Here is a 12,419-nt window from a genome sequence, read left to right on the forward strand (position 1 = left end):
CCCACGGCAAAGGGAAGTGAAACGCCGTCCGTGGTAGGATCCTTGCCGCTATGCTAACAGCTGCCCCCGTCTCTTCTAGGTCTTCTAAGTCTCCTTATCAGTCTGCACTGTTGTAAATCACAGCTTATCACGTTGGCGGGTCACCATTTGTAGACTTTAAGACCCTAGAAGTCCACAGCTGGGCCAATTACCGAAGTAACACCAAGAGGGTGAGCGGCAAAATGGCGATTTCTTAAAGCAAACACACACTTATATAAACTATGCTCTTCGTGTACGCCTCTCTAGTACACGTCATCGATCCTTCCAGAAATTAGGGAGGGCCTGTCGCGTGACAGCCCGATATCCCCCTATTTCGCCTAATACAACACTTTCCATAACCTTCCCAGGCACCGAGGTGAGACTGATGGGCCTGTAGCTGCCAGGATCATCTTTCTGGCCCTTTTTGAAGACGGGCGTCACATTCGTCAGCCCCCAATCCACTGGGACATCCCCAGTCAGCCAAGACTGCTGGAAAATGATGGACAGTGGTTCTGCGACCACATCCACCAACTCCCTCAGCACTCTAGGGTGCAACCCATCCGGCCCCATGGACTTATAAACATTCAGCTTTCAAAGTATATGGATACCTATAGAGCCTTATGGATGCCATAAGGCTGCCTATAGAGCCTTATGGATGCCTATAGAGCCTTAAGGCTGCCTATAGAGCCTTATGGATGCCTATAGAAACATAAGGATGCCTATAGAGCCCTATGGGTACCTATAGAGCCTTGAGGATACCTATAGAGCCTTATGGATGCTTAGAGAGCCTTGAGAATACCTATAGAGCCTTGAGGACGCCTATAGAGCCTTAAGGATGCCTATAGAGCCCTAAGAGTACCTATAGAGCCTTGAGGATACCTATAGAGCTTTATGGATGCCTAGAGAGCCTTGAGGATACCTATAGAGCCTTGAGGACGCCTATAGAGCCTTAAGGATGCCTATAGAGCCCTATGGGTACCTATAGAGCCTTATGGATACATATAGAGCCTTAAGGATGCCTATAGAGACTTATGGATACCTATAGAGCCATACGGATGCCTATAGAGCCCCCCCCCCAATTAATCCTATAGGAGATGGAAGATGCCCCCCCACACACATTATCCTATAGGAGGTGGGAGAAGCCCCTCCCCCCTATCCCCCAAAATCCCAATAAATAGACAATAACAACACATCTGTCCCTGTCACGTCCTTCTTACCTCACCTGGCATGACCCTCATTAATGGACACTAATTAACGGACCCTAATTAAGGGACCCTAGTTCTAGAAAATTGGGCCTCTATGGGTTGACCTGATGGCTGTGTATTTCCATAGGGCTCTAAGGGCTGACCTGATGGCTGTGTGCTCCCATAGCGCTCTATGGGTTGACCTGATGGCTGTGTATTTCTATAGGGCTCTAAGGGTTGACATGACGGCTGTGTGCTCCTATAGGGCTCTAAGGGTTGACCTGATGGCCCCCATAACAGCACTCAGGTCCCCCCAAGAACTCCATAGGATCTATAAGGACCCCATGTGCATCCAGCCCCATAGATCTGCATCCAGCCCCATAGATGTGCATCCAGCTCCATAGATGTGCATCCAGCCCCATAGATGTGCACCCAGCCCCATAGATGTGCATTCTGCCCCATATATGTACATCCAGCCCCATAGATGTGCATCCAGCCCCATAGATGTGTGTCCAGACCCAAAGATGTGCGTCCAGCCCCATAGATGTGTATCCTGCCCCATAGATGTGCGTCCAGCCCCATAGATGTACATCCAGCCCCATAGATCTGTTATGGCAACCAGTGCTTCCCACCCCCCGTTCGCCATGGCAGCTCCTGTCAATCAAACCCATCTCCATGACAACCGTCCCACCTCCCGTTGCCATGGTCACCGGCATCCTTCCCTCCCCCCTCTACCCCCATTCAAACTCCTCCTTTTTAACTCGTTTTTTTTTTGCCTTTTATTGCCGCTATTCACCCCAAAATCCCTTTCCCCCCCCAACCTTTTGCCACAGACCCCATTGAGCCCCATAGGCCACCCATAGACCCCTATAGAACCCCATAGGGCCCCATAGGCCCCCATAGACTCCCATAGAACCCTATAGGTTACCATAGGCCCCCATAGACTCCCATAGAACCCTATAGGCCCCCATAGGCCTCCACAGACTCCCATAGAACCCTATAGGTTACCATAGGCCACCCATAGACCCCCATAGAACCCCATAGGGCCCCATAGGCCCCCATAGATTCCCATAGAACCCTATAGGTTACCATAGGCCCCCATAGACTCCCATAGACCCCCTGTAAGACCCCACAGACCCCCCCTAGGCCCCAATAGACCCCCACAGACCCCTATAGGTCCCCATAATAGCCCCATCGAATTCTATAGACCACCATAGAATCCCATAGGCCCCGATAGTCCCCCCAAAGAATACTATAGACACCCATAGGACCCCCTTAGACCCCCCATAGGGCTCCATTGACCCCTCAGGCCCCTAAAGACCCCACATAGAACCCGACAGACCCACTTAGGAGCACTCAGGACACCCATAGGCCCCTATAGACCCCCCAAAGGCCCACCATAGGCCCTCATAGACCCTCATAGGACCCCATAGACCCCCAATAAGCCTCATAGACCCCCCCATAAACCATTGACCCCATTGACCCCCATTAACTCCCATTGACTCCCATTGATCCCCATTGACCCCCATTGACCTCCATTGACCCCCATTGAATCCCATTGAATCCCATTGACTCCCATTGACTATAATTGACCCCCATTGACCCCCATTGACTCCCATTGACTCCCATTGACTCCCATTGACCCCCATTAACTCCCATTGACCCCCATTGACTCCCATTGACCCCCATTGACTCCCATTGACCCCCATTGACTCCCATTGACTCCCATTGACCCCCATTGACTCCCATTGACCCCCATTAACTCCCATTGACCCCCATTGACTCCCATTGACTCCCATTGACTCCCATTGACCCCCATTAACTCCCATTGACCCCCATTGACTCCCATTGACCCCCATTAACTACCATTGATTCCCATTGACTCCCATTGACCCCCATTGACTCCCATTGACCACCATTGACTCCCATTGACTCGCATTGACCCCCATTGACTCCCATTGACTCCCATTGACTCCCATTGACACCCATTGACTCCCATTGACTCCCATTGACCCCAGTGACTTCCATTGACCCCCATTGACTCTCATTGACTCCCATTGACTCCCATTGACTCCCATTGACTCCCATTGACTCCCATTGACCTCGATTGACTCCCATTGATTCCCATTGACCCCCATTGACTCCCATTGAACCCCATTAACTCCCATTGACTCCCATTGATCCCCATTGACCCCCATTGACCTCCATTGACTACCCATTGACTCCCATTGACTCCCATTGACCCCCATTGACCTCCATTGACCCCAATTGACTCCCATTGACCCCCATTGACTCCCATTGACTCCCACTGACTCTAATTGACACCCATTGACCCCCAATGACTCCCACTGACCCCCCTTGACTTCCATTGCCTCCCATTGACTCCAATTGACCCCCATTGACACCCATTGACCCCCATTGAATCTCATTGACCCTCATTGACTCCCATTGACTCCCATTGACCTGGATTGACCCCCAATGACTCCCATTGAATCCCATTGAACACCATTGACTCCCATTGACTCGCATTGACCCCCATTGACTCCCATTGACTCCCATTGACTCCCATTGACTCCCATTGACCCCCATTGACTCCCATTGACTCCCATTGACCCCATTGACTTCCATTGACCCCCATTGACTCCCATTGACTCCCATTGACTCCCATTGACTCCCATTGACTCCCATTCACCTCGATTGACTCCCATTGATTCCCATTGACCCCCATTGACTCCCATTGAACTCCATTAACTCCCATTGACTCCCATTGATCCCCATTGACCCCCATTGACCTCCATTGACTACCCATTGACTCCCATTGACTCCCATTGACCCCCATTGACCTCCATTGACCCCAATTGACTCCCATTGACCCCCATTGACTCCCATTGACTCCCACTGACTCTAATTGACACCCATTGACCCCCAATGACTCCCACTGACCCCCCTTGACTTCCATTGCCTCTCATTGACTCCAATTGACCCCCATCGACACCCATTGACCCCCATTGAATCTCATTGACCCTCATTGACTCCCATTGACTCCCATTGACCTGGATTGACCCCCATTGACTCCCATTGACTCCCATTGACCCCCATTGACCCCCATTGACCCCCATTGACCCCCACTGACCCCCATTGACCCCCATTGACTCCCATTGACTCCCATTGACCCCCATTGAATCCCATTGACTCAAATTGACTCCCAATGACCCGCATTCACCTCCAATGTTTCCCATTTACTCCCATTGAACCCAGTGATTCCCATTGACTCCCATTGACCCCCATTGACTCCCACTGAACCCCATTGACCCCCTTAGAACCCCATTGACTCCCATTGACTCCCATTGACTCCCATTGATTCCCATTGACACCCATTGACCCCCATAGACTCCCATTGACCCCCATTGACTCCCATTGACCCCCATTGACTCCCATTGACCCCCATTGACTCCCATTGACTCCCATTGACTCCCATTGACCCCCATTGACTCCCATTGACTCCCATTGACCCCATTGACCCCCACTGACTCCCACTGAATCCCAGTGACCCCATTGACTTCCATTGACCTCCATTGACTCCCATTGACTCCCATTGACCCCCTTTGACTCTCATTGACCCCCATTAACTCCCATTGACTCCCATTGATCCCCATTGACCCCTTTGATCTCCATTGACTCCCATTGACTCCCATTGACTCCCACTGACCCCCATTGACTCCCATTGACTCCCCTTGACACCCATTGACCCCTCTTGACTCCCATTGCCTCCCATTGACTCCCATTGACTCCCATTGATTCCCATTGACCCCCATTGACTCCCATGGACTTCGATTGACTCCCAATGACCAGCATTCACCCCCAATATCTCCCATTGACTCCCACTGACCCCCATTGACCGTCATTGATTCCCATTGACCCCCATTGACTCCCATTGACTCCCATTGACTCCCAATGACTCCCATTGACTCCCATTGACCTGGATTGACCCCCATTGACTCCCATTGAATCCCATTGACCCCCATTGACTCCCATTGACTCCCATTGACTCCCATTGACCCCCATTGACTCCCATAGACTCCCATTAACCCCCATTGACTCCCATTGACTCCCATTGACTCCCATAGACTCTCATTGACCCCCCTTGACTCCCATTGACTCTCATTTACTCCCATTGACATCGATTGACTTTCATTGACTCCCATTGACCCCCTTTGACTCCCATTGACTCCCATTGATTCCCATTGACTCCCATTGACCCCCATTGACTCCCATTGACCCCCATTGACTCCCATTGACTCCCATTGACTCCCATAGACTCTCATTGACCCCCCTTGACTCCCATTGACTCTCATTTACTCCCATTGACCTCGATTGATTTCATTGACTCCCATTGACCCCCTTTGACTCCCATTGACCCCCATTAATTTCCATTGACTCCCATTGATCCCTATTGACCCCCTTTGATCTCCATTGACTCCCATTGATTCCCATTGACTCCCATTGACTCTCATTGACTCCCATTGACCTCCATTGACTCCCACTGACTCCCACTGACTCCCATTGACCCCCATTGACCTTCATTGACTCCCATTGATTCCCACTGGCCTTCTTTGACTCCCATTGATTCCCATTGATTCCCATTGACCCCGTTAGACTCCCATTGACCCCTATTGACTCCCATTGACTCCCATTGACTCCCATTGACCCCCATTGACTCCCATTGACTCCCATTGACTCCCATTGACTCTCATTGACTCCCATTAACTCCCACTGACCCACATTGACCCCAATTGACTCACATTGACCCCCATTGAATCCCATTGGATCCCATTGACCCCTATTGACTCCCATTGACTCCCATTGACTCCCATTTTCTCCCATTGACCTCGATTGACTCCCACTGATTCCCATTGACCCCCATTGATTCCCATTGACCCCCATTAAATTCCATTGACTCCCATTGACTCCCATTGACCCCCTTTGACTCCCATTGACCCCCATTGACCTCCATTGACTCCCATTGAACCCCACTGACCCCCATTGACCCCTATTGACTACCATTGACTCCCATTGACCTCCATTGACTCCCATTGACTCCCATTGACTCCCATTGACCCCCATTGACTCCCATTGACTCCCATTGACTCACATTGACCCCTCTTGACTCTCATTGCCTCCCATTGACCCCCATTGACTCCCATTGACTCCCATTGACTTCCATTGACTCCCATTGACTCCCAGTGACTCCCATTGACTCCCATTGACCTGGATTGACCCCCATTGACCCCGATAGACTCCCATTGAACCCCATTGACTCCCATTGACTCTCATTTACTCCCATTGACCTCGATTGATTTTCATTGACTCCCATTGACCCCCTTTGACTCCCATTGACTCCCATTGATTCCCATTGACTCCCATTGACCCCCATTGACTCCCATTGACCCTCATTGACTCTTATTGACCCCCATTGTCTCCCATTGACTCCCATTGACCCCCATTGACTCCCAATTGGCTCCCATTGACTCCCATTGACCCCCATTGACTCCCATTGACTCCCATTGCCTCCCATAGACTCTCATTGACCCTTATTGACTCCCATTGACTCCCATTGACTCCCATTGACCTCCATTGACTCCCATTGACTCCCATTGACCCCCTTTGACTCCCATTGACTCCCATTGATTCCCACTGACTCCCATTGACCCCCATTGACTCCCATTGACCCTCATTGACTCTTATTGACCCCCATTGTCTCCAATTGACTCCCATTGACCCCTATTGACTCTCATTGGCTCCCATTGACTCCCATTGACCCCCATTGACTCCCATTGACTCCCATTGACCCCCTTTGACTCCCATTGACCCCCATTAACTTCCATTGACTCCCATTGATCCCTATTGACCCCCTTTGATCTCCATTGACTCCCATTGATTCCCATTGACTCCCATTGACTCTCATTGACTCCCATTGACCTCGATTGACTCCCATTGACTTCCATTGAACTCCTTTGACTCCCATTGACCTCCATTGACTCCCATTGACTCCCATTGACTCCCATTGACCCCCACTGACTCCCACTGACTCCCATTGACCCCCATTGAACTTCATTGACTCCCATTGATTCCCACTGGCCTTCTTTGACTCCCATTGATTCCCATTGATTCCCATTGACCCCGATAGACTCCCATTGACTCCCATTGACTCCCATTGACTCCCATTGACTCCCATTGACCCCCATTGACTCCCATTGACTTCCATTGACTCCCATTGACTCTCATTGACTCCCATTAACTCCCACTGACCCCCATTGACCCCCATTGACTCACATTGACCCCCATTGACTTCCATTGACTCCCATTGACTCCCATTGATACCCATTGACCCCCTTTGATCTCCATTGACTCTAATTGATTCCCATTGACTCCCATTGACCACCATTGACTCCCATTGACTCCCATTGACTCCCATTGACCTCGATTGACTCCCATTGATGCCAATTGACCCCCATTGATTCCCATTGACCCCCATTAAATTCCATTGACTCCCATTGATGCCCATTGACCCCCATTGACCTGCATTGACCCCCATTGACTCCCATTGACTCCCATTGAACCCCATTGACTCTAATTGACCCCTATTGACTCCCATTGACCCCCATTGACCCCCAATGACTCCCATTGACCCCCCTAGACTCCCATTGACTCCCATTGACTCCCATTGACCCCCTTTGACTCCCATTGACCCCCATTGACCTCCATTGACTCCCATTGAACCCCAATGACCCCCATTGACCCCCATTGACTCCCATTGACTCCCATTGACCCCCATTGACTCCCATTGACCCCCACTGATTCCCATTGACTCCCATTGACCCCCTTTGACTCCCACTGAACCCCATTGACCCCCTTTGACCCCCATTGACTCCCATTGACTCCCATTGACTCCCATTGATTCCCATTGACTCCCATTGACCCCCATTGACTCCCATTGACCCTCATTGACTCTTATTGACCCCCATTGTCTCCCATTGACTCCCATTGACCCCCATTGACTCCCATTGGCTCCCATTGACTCCCATTGACCCTTATTGACTCCCATTGACTCCCATAGACTCTCATTGACCCCCCTTGACTCCCATTGACTCTCATTTACTCCCATTGACCTCGATTGACTTTCATTGACTCCCATTGAGCCCCTTTGACTCCCATTGACCCCCATTAACTCCCATTGACTCCCATTGATCCCTATTGACCCCCTTTGATCTCCATTGACTCCCATTGATTCCCATTGACTCCCATTGACTCTCATTGACTCCCATTGACCTCCATTGACTCCCATTGACTCCCATTGACCTCCATTGACTCCCATTGACCTCCATTGACTCCCATTGACTCCCATTGACTCCCATTGACCCCCACTGACTCCCACTGACTCCCTATGACCCCCATTGACCTTCATTGACTCCCATTGATTCCCACTGGCCTTCTTTGACTCCCATTGATTCCCACTGGCCTTCTTTGACTCCCATTGATTCCCATTGATTCCCATTGACCCCGATAGATACCCATTGACCCCTATTGACTCCCATTGACTCCCATTGACTCCCATTGACCCCCATTGACTCCCATTGACTACCATTGACTCCCATTGACTCTCATTGACTCCCATTAACTCCCACTGACCCCCATTGACCCCCATTGACTCACATTGACCCCCATTGACTCCCATTGACTCCCATTGACTCCCATTGATACCCATTGACCCCCTTTGATCTCCATTGACTCCCATTGATTCCCATTGACTCCCATTGACCCCCATTGACTCCCATTGACTCTCATTGACTCCCATTGACCTCGATTGACTCCCATTGATTCCCATTGATCCCCACTGATTCCCATTAACTCCCATTGATACTTATTGACCTTCATTGACTCCCATTGACTCCCCTTGACTCCCATTGACACCCATTGACTCTTACTGACTCCCATTGACTCCCACTGACCCCCACTGACCCCCATTGACTCTTATTGACTCCCATTGACCCCCATTGACCCCCATTGACTCCCATTGACCCCCATTGACTCCCATTGACCCCCATTGATTCCTATTGACTCCCATTGACCCCCATTGACTCCCATTGACCCTCATTATCTCTCATTAACTCCCATTGACTCCCATTAACTCCCATTGTCCCCCATTGACCCCCACTGACTCCCACTGACCCCCATTGACTCTTATTGACCCCCATTGACCTCCATTGTCTCCCATTGACTCCCATTGACTTCCATTGACTCCCATTGGCTCCAATTGACTCCCATTGACCCCCATTGACTCCCATTGACTCCCATTGACTCCCATGGACCCCCATTGACTCCCATTGACACTCATTTACTGCCATTGACCTCGATTGACTCCCATTGGCTCCCATTGACCCCCTTTGACTCCCATTGACCCCCATTAACTCCCATTGACTCCCATTGATCCCTATTGACCCCCTTGGATCTCCATTGAATCCCATTGATTCCCATTGACTCCCATTGACTCTCATTGACTCCCATTGACCTCGATTGACTCCCATTGACTCCCATTGACTCCCATTGACTCCCATTGACTCCCATTGACCCCCACTGACTCCCACTGACCCCCATTGACCTTCATTGACTCCCATTGACTCCCACTGACCCTCTTTGACTCCCATTGATTCCCATTGACTCCCATTGACCCCGATAGACTCCCATTGACCCCTATTGACTCCTATTGACTTCCATTGACTCCCATTGACCCCCATTGACACCCATTGACTCCTATTGACTCCCATTGACCCTCGTTGACTCCCATTGACTCCCATTGACCTCCATTGACTCCCATTGACTCCCATTGACTCCCATTGACTCCCATTGACCCCCATTGACCCCCATTGATTTCCATTGACCCCCATTGATTCCCATTGATCCCTATTGACCCCCTTTGATCTCCATTGACTCCCATTGATTCCCATTGACTCCCATTGACTCTCATTGACTCCCATTGACCTCGATTGACTCCCATTGATTCCCATTGACCCCCATTGATTCCCATTGACCCCCATTAACTCCCATTGACTCCCATTGATCCCCATTGACCCCCATTGACCTGCATTGACCCCCATTGACTCCTATTGACTCCCATTGACTCCCATTGACTCTCATTGACCCCCATTGACTCCCATTGACTCCTATTGACCCCCATAGACTCCCATTGACTCCCATTGACCCCCATTGACTCCCATTGACTCCCATTGACCCCCATTGACTTCCATTGACCCCCATTGACCCCCATTGATTCCCATTGACCCCCATTGACTCCCATTGACTCTCATTGACTCCCATTGACCCCCATTGACTCCCATTGACTCCCATTGCCTCCCATTGGCCCTCATTGACCTCGATTGACTCCCATTGACGCTCATAGACCCCCATTGTCTCCCATTGACCCCCATTGACTCCTGTTGACCCCCATTGACTTTCATTGACTCCCATTAACTCCCATTGGCTCCCATTGACCCCTACTGACTTTTGAATTCTCCTGGCTCAAACTGCATGTCATAGGTTATCCTAAAATCTACCTGCACCCATGAAAGGGGGTAGTCGGCCCGCAGGCCGCTGGCCCAGAAGGAGAAGAAGACAGGGAAAAAGGAAATAAATACAGCGGCAACAATCTAATCTTTTAGGCAGGTCCTCCATCCTCTCTCCACTCACATCCTCATTGATTTCCAGTGCCTGAAAACTATTGCTAGTATATTCTGCAACCTATTGCTAGATCGCAAGTGCAATCGTTTGGTACAAGACTTGAGGGCAAGTAATGGAATTGTTGAGTGGATACACTCAGTGGTGGCAAATCCATGCACCTCATTAACCCAGTTAAGGAATGAACAGGTGGAGTTTACCTTCTGGATTTGAAGCACGTCTCTTCTGCCTGGTTTGGCCAATCTGGGGAGAAGAGACTCAGTGAACCAGCACAGTGTTACCCAGGGCTGTGAGAACAGCTTAATGACTGTTGAGAACTGGTCAACTCGTGAGCCTGAGACCTGGGATCCTCCAGCCCAGGGTGGAACTTAATTGCAGCAGGTGGATGCCACAGCAACAAAAGAGAGCGGTGCAATGGTCTGTGAGTCTGCTGAGTTTCTTGGTTGACGGAAAGCACAAATAACTCAACAGCAAGTGACATATTTGGGAGATTACAGCTGGACCTTGAACCTTAAGGATCGCCAGGAAAGAAGCCATCTGACAAACCCCTGAGCCGCACATTGCCAAGGAACTCCATACATTCCCAGGAATGACAGGATGGTGCTGACTGCGGATGCACAGCCATGGACTGGTCGTAAAGCTCCAAACAGCTTGATGAAGTGAGTAAGGGACGGTCAGGGTGTCTGAGGACGGTGGCTGCACTGGTGCTCAATATTCAAGAAGCCTGTAAATCTACATTGGGCCAAAGGATGCCAGTTTTAATATCTCATACAGTGTTTACTGTATTGGAGGCAAAAGGGGGACATTGGCTCTCACCCCAAAGATCCCTGAAATACCAGGCCCATCCTGACAGAGCAGGATGATGTAGAAATAATTGTAACTAATATTGTCAACCCAGTATCTTTCCTTTGCGGAACACCTGGAGTACCAGTATCTCCTGACTGCTTTGAAACAACTGGAGCTGCACATTTCAGATGGTCAGTCAGACCTGAAGGACAAATCCCTAGAAGATGTAGAAGTTCCTGGTGGGTTCTATGGGTCCTAAGAGGGTCCTGATGGGTCCTATGAGGGTCCTGGGAGGGTCCTGATGGGTCCTATGGGGGTCCTGGGTTCTCCTAAGGCGGTCCTGATGGGTCCTATGGAAGACCTGCGTACTTCTATGGGGGTCCTGGTGGGTCCTGAGGGGTCCAAAGTGGGTTCTGACAGCTGCAGTTCTGTGAGACAAGGAGAATGTAAGGCAGTTTATGCAGTAACTGCTACTGACCAGGATCCAAGGACTATTAGCACCAACATCATCTTTGAAATCTGCAGTTCTCCCATTTCAAGCTGGGGACTGGATCCTGATCCAGACGGGGAAGGAGACAAAGCTGCAGCCTGACTGGGAAGGACCGTTCCAAGTACTTCTAATGACTGAAACAGCTGTGAGGATGCCGAGAAAGGATGGACTCATACACACTGGTAAAGGCACCCACCAGCCCAGAGGCG

This window comes from Excalfactoria chinensis, chromosome 30 (genome assembly GCF_039878825.1).
Source record: "Excalfactoria chinensis isolate bCotChi1 chromosome 30, bCotChi1.hap2, whole genome shotgun sequence".
In the NCBI taxonomy this organism is placed as follows: Eukaryota; Metazoa; Chordata; class Aves; order Galliformes; family Phasianidae; genus Excalfactoria; species Excalfactoria chinensis.